The 12201-nt window shown below is 38.4% G+C and overlaps 1 protein-coding gene across 5 annotated transcripts in view; it reads right to left on the bottom strand.

Moving 5' to 3' along the window:
* The window catches only part of mre11a (MRE11 homolog A, double strand break repair nuclease), a 320741-nt gene that overhangs the window by 48636 nt on the left and 259904 nt on the right, over window positions 1-12201 (bottom strand). The window lies entirely within an intron of this gene.

Genomic DNA, 12201 nt, shown 5'->3' with positions numbered 1-12201 from the left:
CTCTGACCTGCCCCACCCCCCACACAGACGCTCTGGTTAGTAGTTGGTGTGATAGCATCATGTCGAGGAGACAGTGTGTTTTTAATTGTAAAGGCAAGTTTGTTTTATTTTCACTGCCAAAGAATAAAGATCAGAAGAACCAATGGCTAAAATTCATTTTTACCACAATACCAGAGCAGTACAACAAATCCCTTTTGTTGTGTTCACAACATTTCACTGATGACAGCTTTTCTAATCTCAGTGAGTTCAAGGCAGGATTTTCAAAGAATTTGGCCATAAAAGAGGGTTCATTACCAACTTTATTTGGACCAACAAGCATATCCGAATCACAACCTGTAAGTATGATTATGAAGTTATGTGTTTGTTTTCTCCCGAGCGTCTTATGTCAGTATAGCATCAGTATGTCGCGCTAGCACTATATGTTAACCCTCTGGAGTCGATTAACGCGGATACGCGTTATGAGTCATTTTCCCCTGATAACCCCGAAAAGAACTTAAATTACACTTTCAGTTTTAATCGTACAGATAAGAACAATACATCAATCGAATCTGTAAAGGGTCTACTTTTTTTTTGGATACAGACATAATAACAACAAAACTTTGTGCACTTATAAAATAAAGATAACAAACAAGGTGTGCTGTCTGCCAGTGATGCGCGGGTCAATGTATTAATAACCCGCACCCGACCGACATTTTCAACTAACCCGCCCGCAAATCGGACCGCAAAAAAAGGAAAAGAAAATATTGTACCCGACCCGCTTCCTGACCCGCATTTTTAATATGTAGTAAATGCTCATCATATCGTCATTGGGCCATAGACGTAGGAACTAGGCAAAAAAAAAAGGAAAAAAAAAAAAAAAAAAACTAAAACAAAATCCTTAATATATTCTAATTTTGTCAAAAATTATTTAAAAAAATCGTCAATAAGCTCATAATTTGTTCTAAAATAGTCTAGTCTGGCTATGTCTATTTTTATGTTTCTGTTCAGCAGACATGAGCTTCGGGTTTGCGCATTTCTCCATATATTATGCTCCGTTCGCTCATTCCGTGGGGTCTCGCTCAAACCAGAATGGCCTGCTGGTTCCAAAATATGCAAGGAGACATTTAATTGTTTAGTAATAATAAACTGGTGTTTTCTGTGTCGCTGCAAAGATTAAGTTGACAACGCCAGAGAGAAATGCACATTATGGATTAGCCTACATGATCAGAGAGTAGCCTATTTATTTTGGTTTTAATATTTTCGTTTAAAAGTAGACATTTCAAGCTTTCTGTAATAGCCTTATATTTCTCAAATCTGTGAGGCACACACTGAGTTTCGGCGCCCTCCAGGTCACATGCAAGTGATCCTGCCGGCGCCTCATTACATTGTCTGTTATATATTTGCTTCTTATTTATTAAATACGGGCAATTGGTTGATAAAACATTGATCAAAATTAAGATACAATTTATAGAAAAAGAAAATCTTTATCTTAACAATCTGATTTTCTACAAAAAAAATAAATAAAAAACATTTATTGTTATTATTATTATCATCATTATTATTATAATGTTGAAAAGAGCTGAGAATTTTTTTTTCAGGTTTATTAGGGGGGATAAATTGAAAGAACAGCATTATTAAATGTGTTACAGTCACATTTATTTGTTACATTTATATTATTTACATCAAGCTTTTGAATGGTATAGTATTGTATATTGTTACTGAAACTTCATAATGTTTCACTTGATTATACATTTAGTCAGGAATTATATTTTGGAAAAAGTCTAACTAGTAAAATGTTTACAAGTTATATGAAAACTAGTACTACAAGTATATACATAAATAAAAAGAGACTTACTCATGTTTATGATCTCTGCTGAATAAAGCACTTCACCCTTTTTTTTCTGAGGAAATCCATTTCTCAAATCCTCAACCACATCACATCTTTTCGGGGTTCATTATGTCTTATTGCTCTCATCGCGAAGCAAACAGTAAAATAAAAAAAACTTGAACAGTCTCACTGCTTTTTCTTCTGTGTGGGCGTATTCAAGCAGCACGCTTCAGTTTGAATCTGAATAGCGCGTTCAGCGCGGGGGCGTGGTCACAGTAAATATAATGAAGGAAGACGTGAACAACTAGACATCACGTTGTTTTCATATGGATCACTTTATCACAGAATATCTTTTTTGGCAGCACTTGTTTAGTTTAAAAATAGACATGTCAAGCTTTCTATAGATATCTCTCTCATGTCTCTTCGTTGAATATTCATGGAGTTACAGTTCATTTTAATGACGTGTTTGTACATTACGATCAACGCATACAGCACACCTTGTTTGTTATCTTTATTTTATAAGTGCGCAAAGTTCTGTTGTTATTATGTCTGTATTCAAAAAAAGTAGACCCTTTACAGATTCGATTGATGTATTGCTCTTAACTGTAAGATCAAAACTGAAAGTGTAATTTAAGTTCTTTTCGTGGTTATCAGGAGAAAATGACTCATAACACGTATATGCGTTAATCGACTACAGAGGTTTAAAAAGAGTTTTCTATAAAACAACACTTAATGAAGTCTTTAAAATCATGTTTTACCAAAAACAGGTCTTCACCTTTTCTCGTGCCGCTTTCATCTCTACGTGCAGACTGAGCTCGTGCGTCATCTTCGCGCCAGTTATTCAGCCAATAAAGTATGTATTTCAAAATTGTGTCTAGTACTATATTAATTACAAAGGTTTAATTGGCATCTATATTTCAAACGACCCGACCGACCGCGACCCGAATATCATTAAAAATATTTTTGGATGACTCGTAACTGCGGGCAACCACGGGGGACCACAGGCACCCGCTCATTTTGGATCAACCCTCGCATCACTGCTGTCTGCAGCCTTTGTCTGACTGATCTTCATTTACAAACATGTCATTAAAATGAACTGTAACTCCGTGGATACTCAATGAAGAGACATGAGAGTGATATCTATAGAAAGCTTGACATGTCTACTTTAAAACTAAACAAGTGCTGCCGAAAACAGATATTCTGTGATAAAGTAATCCATATGAAAACAACGCAATGTCCGTTTTTCACGTCTCCCTTCATTATATCTAATGTGACCACGTCCCCGGGCTGAACGCGCTATTTAGATTCAAACTGAAGCGTGCGGCTTGAATACGCCCATACAGAAGAAAAAGCAGCGAGACTGTTCAAGTTTTTTTATTTTTCTGTTTGCTTCGCGATGAGAGGAATAAGACATAATTCACCCCAAAAAGATGCTAACCCATTGTTTACTGTGAAGTTGTGTGCGGAACAACCAATCAAAACTGACTATGTCAGTTGACCAATCAGAACACAGTATGCTACCGAAAGGTGGGGTTTAAGGTAACTGAATCTTTTGAACAGCTTCGCGTGAACCGTTTGGGATCTCTGAGAATTGAGGTAATTTTAAAATGATATTTTGACAAAATGACAATGTTTTTTAACCTTGCATGTATTTAAACCTGTTGCACAGGACTTATAAACAGTGATAGGAAGCTTAGAATTTTCATTTTACTGGCTCTTTAATGACAACTTTGCCTTATTTTACTCTAAACTATTTACTTCAGAGTACCCTAATGATTATGCAATTTTAAAAATATAAGCTTACCCTCTATTAATTCAGACCATCACTCTGACCTGGGCAGACCCATAGATACAGCTAAAGTTACAGAGGCTATCCAGAGCAGTAAAGCTCTGTGACCTTATGGCTTACCGATAGAGTTTTATAAGTTTGCAGCTTCACTGGGCCCACTTTTTATGGCAGTTTACAATGAATCTTTTAATAGAAGGATGCTCCCTTTAACACTTTTGCAAGCTTCAATTTCTCTTATTCCATAGGAAGGCAAAGATCCCATTCACTGCGAATCATACAGGCCAATTTCACTTCTGAATGCAGATTTCAAAATCTTATGCAAAATGTTTGTGCTACGCATGGAACCTATTCTCCGTACTATAATTTCAAATGACCAAACAGGATTTATTTGAGGCCATAACCCCTTAATAATTAGCGAAGGGAAAATGATAAATACACATTTTTTTAATTATACGATAAAAAAATAAAATAATTTGATGCTAATAGTTTCTGAATATTTTTAAATAAATAGTTTAAACATTTAAAAAATAAAATTGAATAACAGATACACAGTGTGCCATGTGTGTGTGACACGGCCAATGCATTAAAACAGTTCAGTTTAATCACTGTTAATGCGCTGCTTTAATTGATGCGAGTGCGACATACCTATGTCATACCCATGTCAAGTTGAAGTTCGTTTATTTATAAAGCACCACTTAACACAGTCACCCAACTGACCAAAGTGCTGTACAAAATAAAATGCATGACATATAGAGATAAAATAAAGCAGATAGAATTGACAAACACTAGAACATGCCAGTCCAAGTTAAAAGAATGTATAGCTTCCCTTGAGCATTTGATGGTACATAATATTTAAAAACACCAAGTGTGAAAATTTACATTCCAGTAGACAGTATGTCTAGCACTTTATCACAAATATTATGTTTTCACACACGACTACTTGAAACTAATGAACGTAATAAAAACTATCCCTGTCAATCCAAAAAGGCAAGATGGGTTTTTAAAAGAGATTTAAAGGTATCTAGTGAAGGAGCAGTTCTGATGTGGCTTGGAAGGTGAATGCTCTGTCACCTCTGCGTTTGAGTCTGGATGACTCAAATGCACACATTTGTAAACGAATCAAATTATTTGAAAATTTACGCGGTACTGAATCGGTAACCAGTGAAGGGCTCGGAGTAGAGGGGTGGAGTGGTCATTTACGGCCATTTTTTTTTTAGAAATTTCACAGCAGCATTTTGGACTAATTGAAGCCGATCTAATTGCATTTTTGAAATGCCGCTATATAAAGAATTACAGTAGTCCAGCCGTGAAACAAAAAAGGCATGGACTACTGTCTCGAGCGAGCTAACAGGCATTGCGTGTTTGATTTTTGATAACTGACGGAGCTGGAAAAAACTAGACGCAACTACTGAGGAGATGTGTTTGTCTAGTGTGAGCTGACAGTCCAACAAGACACCAAGATTTTTAGCACACTTTGTTTGGTGAACTGCCAGGTCATCTAGAATAGATGTATCAATTTTGGAGACATTTGAGGAGTTAAACACAATAACCTCTGTCTTTGAATTGTTAAGGGATAGAAGGGGATAAGATCAAACCCTGAGGGAGGCCAAATTCGAGACGCGCAGCAGAGGAGTAGTTTCCAATTTTTATTGTGAAGTAGCGGTCAGTTAGGTATGATTTAAACCACTCCGGGACATAACCATTTAACCCCACTAGGGATTTTAGACTCCATAGAAGCACCTGATGATCAATGGTGTCGAAGGCAGCTGTTAAGTCTAGGAGAACTAAAATTAAGGAGTCCCCTGAATCAGTGGTAACTAAAATATCATTAAAAACTCTCAGTAAAGCTGATTCAGTGCTATGGAGAGGTTTAAAGCCAGACTGAAAGCGTTCAGAAATGTGGTTAGTGCTGAGAAATAACTCAAGTTGAGTTAAGACCAGCTTTTCTAACACCTTAGAAACAAATGGGAGCACAGAAATTGGCCGAAAATTATTTAACACCGATGTGTCCAATGAAGTTTTTTTGAGGAGAGGGGTGACAACTGCCCGTTTCAGAGTGGTAGGAACCATACCAGTAGCTAAGGACTTGTTTATGAAAATGAGTAATGTAGGGCAAACTGACTCTGTGATCAGTTTGAGGTAGCGAGGATGTATCTCGTCATAAGGACACAGTGAGGGTTTTAGGGCATTAATGACTTCAGAAAGTACTTGTAATGAGACTGGTTCAAAAGTGTCCCAAACACATGAAGACTGAAAAATATCATCCAACATAGACACAGAATTGTTTGTAGCTACTTGAGACCTTAGATTTATGATTTTATCAGAGAAAAACCTCAGAAAACATTCACATAAATCACCAGAAGGGTTTGGTATGCAGATTACAGATGGGTTTAACATAGAATTTAACACAGAGAATAAGATTTTTGGCTTATTTCTATTGCATGAGATCAAGTTTGAAAAATAGGCCGCTTTAGCGGATTTCGCTGCAGACTGGTAAGCCAGCAGAGCAGATTTAAACAGCTCAAAAGAAGACTGCGTTTTGTCCTTTTTCCATTTTCTTTCCCTTTTTCTGCATGCTTGTCTAAGCGCACGGGTTTCAGGTGTTAGCCACTTCACAGCCTTATGTTTGGGTTTAAAAACTTTTAAAGGCGCAGTTTCATTTAGAACAGAAATCCAGGAATTGTTCAACAGATCGAACTGTTGGTCGGCATTTAGGTCGGAGTCTAATTTGTCCAAAAGCCACTGAGAGGATAGTTCATTAAAAAGAGCATTAAAATCCAGATGGAAGTGGGAAGAATAAACACGTGAAACTTTTGCACTTACACGTGGCAGAGTTAGATTTTGTAGGGAGAGAGAAAAAATTATAGGTTTGTGCTCCGAGATCAAATTGTCCGATACAGAGAGCTCTGAGGTCCAATAGGTCCAATATGTGCCCCTGTTGTAGATTGTTAAAAGGATTTCTGAAGGATTGTGTGACTGAAGGATGCCAAAAAATTTGTTTGAACGTCAGCTTTGATTGTTCCTAATAAACTGTTTAACTGCTCCCCCAAGTGGATATTAAATTATGTTGTGGGATAATTAAATATATTCTTAATAAACTACAAACATAAAATTATATACTTTTATTTTGTTCTCACATTGTTTCTTGTAAGTCCTCCCTCAGTGGCACAGTTGAATGAGAGGCTCATCATGCAGCTCATTATGCAGGCCTTTGTCTTCTCAGGTGTAAATCACAATGATATTCATGGTAGTTGACGCCTACTCGCATATGACTTTTACCAACAAAAAGTGTTTTAGAAAATTTAAATCAATATATTGTTTTCTGTGAGTGAGTAAACAAGATGATTTTCACATCATTCAGTTCTAGGCTACAAGCTCCAGTTCTCAACTTTTCCGGCAACCAATTTTATGTATGTGTTTTATTGCCTTATTCAAGTGATTTAACATTTTTAGTTTTTCACTAACCATGCATAACATTTTTTTTCTCAAAAATACAATCTTGTACATGCATGCATTTTATTATAGCCCAGTTTGTGCTGATTACAGTGATATTAGACTTTACCCATTTAGATATTTATAAGAAACTGAAAAAAACAAATGTCAGGGCATGACAAAACTTCTCAAGGCCCCAAAAATACCCTTAGACTCCAGAGGGTTAAGAGGGCAACAGACATGGACGTTGAAATCGCCTAACAGAATAAAATGGTCGCAGTTTGTTGTTAAAAAACCTAATAGCTCTGTAAGTTCAATGATAAAGTTTTGGACCATATGTGGAGGGCAGTAAATCACAGCTATCATGATAGGGCCATTCCTCTGGAGGCAAAATATCTGTGCTTCAAAGCTGAGGAAAACTTTTAACGTCATTTTCTGACAGCGAGGGAAAAGTGATGTTTTTTAAAATAGTCACAAGACCACCCCCCCCTTCCTTGTACTCGGGGAGAGTTAAAGAACGAACAGTCACTAGGCACCAGATATGAAAAAGGAGTGAGGTCTCCTACCTGAGTCCATGATTCGGTGATAAATAGAAAATCCAGTTTATGAGTGAGGTGTAACAGAAATGAGTCGAACCAGACAAATTAAAGAGTCTATCAAAGCTGTGTGTTTGGAACACGAGCCGAATTCCTCAGGAAGTCATAAAACATTCTGTGCCACAAGTCCCAAGGAAGATAACCAACCAACCAACTTGTTCACACAACAGCTTTCAACATTAACACCACTAGAACAATTATTGACAATTTCAATTCGCATAAGAGATTGTCAAATTTGTTGTTCATAATGGAAATGCAACGCTGGACATCACATGGAAACCCATGAGATCAAGTTAAACACTTCCATTGACTTCCCTCCACCTAGCAGAACCAGACTGAAATTACTAAGGGGGGAAGGGCTTTTGTCTCAACAGAAGTACTTGTCAAGGGAATGGCAAAGAAACTGCTTTTGTACATATATATGGACCAGAATGAACTCAAAAAGACTTATAAATGAATCAGTCCATCGCTTCACTCCATATTCATTTATGTGTAACGCACACATTTGACTATCATGTTATAATCACTTATTGTGTATGGTTTTTTTTAATAACTATGGGATAGCTGAAGGATACATAGTCATGTCTGGTATGTGTATGATTGAATCTACTTGCTTGAAATAGCCCTGACAATCATTTATTTGTCACATGTATCATATTCGTGTTAAAGGAATCATGTCCAAAATTATACCCTGCAAGAGCAGGAAAATTCGGACCACATGCTTGGTAAGATAAACATATGATTTATGATACCCCCGAGCCAAGACAATATCTGATTGGTCAAGACAACATTTGAGGTGTGGCCAACAGGCCAGTTTAAAAAACTGAGGACACCATAAAATCTTTGCACTTTCACCGGGACTCTTTCACAGGAGACGCAAGTAACTTTACCTCCAGACTGTGACCTTTACTGGTGTATCTAATATAATTTTAACCTCACTGAGGAACTCAATGCGAGGGCTAATTACGTGATTGATGGTTGTTCATGTCTATGCAATTTAACGTATTGCTGTAAACTTGGGATTCCATATTTCCATTCTCTTAAACTCATCTTTCCCTAACTTTCGATCTTCCTGCAACTTGTGTGAATGTGTGAGTGCGTGCGTTTATTTGTTAGATTAGTTTATATGTCTTAGATTTATCTAATAAAGCCTTATTCATATTGAAAAGAGAAGTATCTTGTGTTTTGTGCTTACAAGTTAATGTCTTAAACTGCCAATCTTGTTACTGTGCTAACTGATAGTGTTTCACTATAGTTTGGATATTAGTATCCAGCGCAGATTTGATGTTAAACGGCTCGTTCACTGAATCGCAGGGTGTCTCAGTGACCAGCCGTGAAACAGTGATTCTGTTCAAATTCCCTTTAAAATCTTAAATGATTCCCTTTGAGCTAAACTGACCTGTTTCCGTTACAGAGGAAAAAGTCGTTTAGCAGGAATGTCTCATTTGCCAGGCAACGGGCGTTTATCACAGCCATCTTTGGTGGAGGGATCGAATTACATCGAGAAGCCGGGACTCGGCGTACGGCGCAGAGATTTCCAAAGTTAACCCCTGTTTGTTGTCCGCCGACCCCAATAGAGGAAGGCACTGGACGATGATCCAGACGATAGTCCGGGAGGATATAGCGAAGCCAGCGGGAACGCGAAAACAGCGATGGACCAGCGCAAAGGGTCCGATTTGCCGTCCTCCCGGCCGAGGACAGCACAGAGGGCGGGGCGTTGGAAGCGCAACTGGTCCTTAAGTGAAGTTTCCATCTGACTGAGAGACCTGCTTGTTTGCCACGTTTTCTTTTCCGTTTCCTTCGTTTGGGAACCAAGTGCCAGCGGCAGGTACAGTTTCGTATCTCCGGCGGCAGAGATCCACAGGACTCGAAGGTGAAATAAGCAGGCTCAGCTTTGCAGGCTTCAAGGACGGTAGTGCGGAAGTCCAATAATGATTGACGATCATAGGACAGTAATGCAAGGCAGGGTGTAAGCAGGAGTAGACCAAACAGACCAAGCAAACACAGGAGCAGCAGACGGCATGCCACCACCGGCGCCATCTTTTTTCACAGGAGTCATTATACAAAGTTGTGTCCTGATATGTCACAAAAACAAGAGCACACACACAACACTTGCACACAGAGATCTGAGATTGCGCTGTGAAAAAAAAGTAACATTCAGAAGCTCATAAACTTGTCAGTGCTGCGATGATATTGCTTCATTTTTTGTAGAGAAAGACAGATGCAGACAATTTACACATCTCTCTTTCTCTCTCTCTGAAAAAGACTTGATAAAAGTGCTCTATATATTGGCAATTCTGCTGTTAAAATAGAGACACCAGCCACCATTGTCCAGTGTTTAACAGGAGCCAGAGCACCTGACATCTTAAAATTTTAAAGTGCTGGCTAACAGATTTTCCCTGCAGGCTATATTTATCCTGAACAACTACACTTTCACAATTAAACATCATACACAACACCTGACATATTTAAAAAGGAGAATCCAAAATTTGTACACTTTTAAATGGCATAGTTTGTAAATAACATATCGGTACTAGGGCTGCACGTTTTCAAGTTTTTCATTAACCGTTAACCGAGGACCTTAGCGGTTAATAATCGGTTAACCATAGTGTGCGCCAGGGTTTCCGTTGTCCGGTAATTTCCAGACATTGGCCAAAAAAAGAAAAAAAAAAGAAATGTCCGACAAAATTTAATCTCTCCGGTCAAATTGTCTTATTAAAACTACCTAATAATCCCGCCCACTAACACAATCTGTATTTGAGAATAAGCCTAAAATGTATAAAGCAAATATACACCGACCTTTGGCTATGTTATAAAGGAACAGGCTCTAGTAATGGTTATGTAACTTTCCGTGTTTAGGCGAAGGTAACAAGCAGGCTCCGCGGCCGCCTCGCTAAGGCTATGACTATGATATGTTTGACAGGTACAATATTTGAAAATCGATAATTATTTTTTTTAATTACATTTATATCTGAATTTATGTCAACCTATAGACTTTCAAATATCAAAATGTCATGAATTAATATGTATTTGTTTACAAAATGACATATAAACATATTTTCCTATTATATTTTGCCTGGAAACGCTTCCAACAAGGCGTCAGTTCTATTTCTAGCATGCACGCGTCGAGCCACGCCTGAGCCGCGCGTCTCACGCAGGCAGTCGGCAAGCTCTAACCTGTTAACATGGGAGCCGAATTAAAAACAGACACGCCACGCAGCTGAGATGCTTTCGCTCATCGCCACGCATCCAGTGTGTCCTGACCGGCCTAATGATGCCCGGGTGTTGGCTGTTGAGATTACAACAACGAGGTTGTACTTGAAGTATATCTAAGCACTGTATTGCAATACTTGCATTTTGCCCCGTCACTCTCAATTTTAAAGTGCTCCAACGCTGTACTTTTTTTTGCCCGCTTCATATTAGAAAAATGACTACTTCTTGTGGACATTACAAATGTCTGGGAACGCTCTGGCGGTCTCTGGTGGTGCAAAAATGTATTACAACTAAATTCAATGCACGCCATTGACGTCACTTAACCGAGCAAAATGTTTCACTCGGTTACGCAATTTTTAACGGTTAATCGGTTAACCGGTTAACCATGGACACACCTAATCGGTACATTTAAACAATTACAAATTTTTCCCTATACTTCTAATTCTCTATATAGTATATTATTTAATTTATGTTTTTTTTTCTTATATTAGTGTTATATTCCATCCTTACCTTGTTATTCCTATGTACGTGTGTGCTATAATGTATGTCTGCACAATGTCTGTCTTCTGCACTGGAAGCTCCTGTTGTCAAAGTCTAATTCCTTTGGTGTGTAAACATACTTGGTAATAAAGCTCTTCTGATTCAGATTATAATGCTAAACTTAAATTCAGTTATATTGCTATTCACTTTGGCAACTAATTATGTTCGACTTCGCCGGACAGAGATCACTAAAAATAACATTAAAGAGGTGTGTGCAACTTGCCAGTACAATATCAGACACTGCAATATGCTTTGATCCCATCCCTGTGTACTGTGGTGTTGTTTTCACTCAGTGGATGATTGTCTAAGTGGTGTCCGCAGAATAATATAAGTTTTATAGACAACAGTTTTTAGGGCAGACCTGACCTGTTGAAAAAAGATTGTCTTTTGGCCCTCTGGGGGTGGCACCACTCTACACTCTAGAAATATGGCACATAGTTTTAGAAGTCTGTACTTGACTAAACTTGGGAAGTCGTTGCCTAATGGTTAGAGAGTCGGACTCCCAATCGAAAGGTTGTGAGTTCGAGTCCCAAGCCGGCAGGAATTGTGGGTGGGGGGAGTGCATGTACAGTTCTCTCTCCACCTTCAATACCACGACTTAGGTGCCCTTGAGCAAGGCATCGAACCCACAACTGCTCCCTGGGCGCCGCAGCATAAAAAAAAAATGGCTGCCCACTGCTCCGGGTGTGTGTTCACAGTGAGTGTGTGTGTTCACTGCTCTGTGTGTGTGTGCACTTCGGATGGGTTAAATGCAGAGCACAAATTCTGAATATGGGTCACCATACTTGGCTGAATGTCACCTCACCTTAAACTGGGGCCTAGGT

The sequence above is a fragment of the Carassius gibelio genome, chromosome B15, assembly GCF_023724105.1.
Source record: "Carassius gibelio isolate Cgi1373 ecotype wild population from Czech Republic chromosome B15, carGib1.2-hapl.c, whole genome shotgun sequence".
In the NCBI taxonomy this organism is placed as follows: domain Eukaryota; kingdom Metazoa; phylum Chordata; class Actinopteri; order Cypriniformes; family Cyprinidae; genus Carassius; species Carassius gibelio.
Note: the sequence above shows the minus strand (reverse complement) of the source record. Positions and strands in the feature narration are given on the sequence as shown.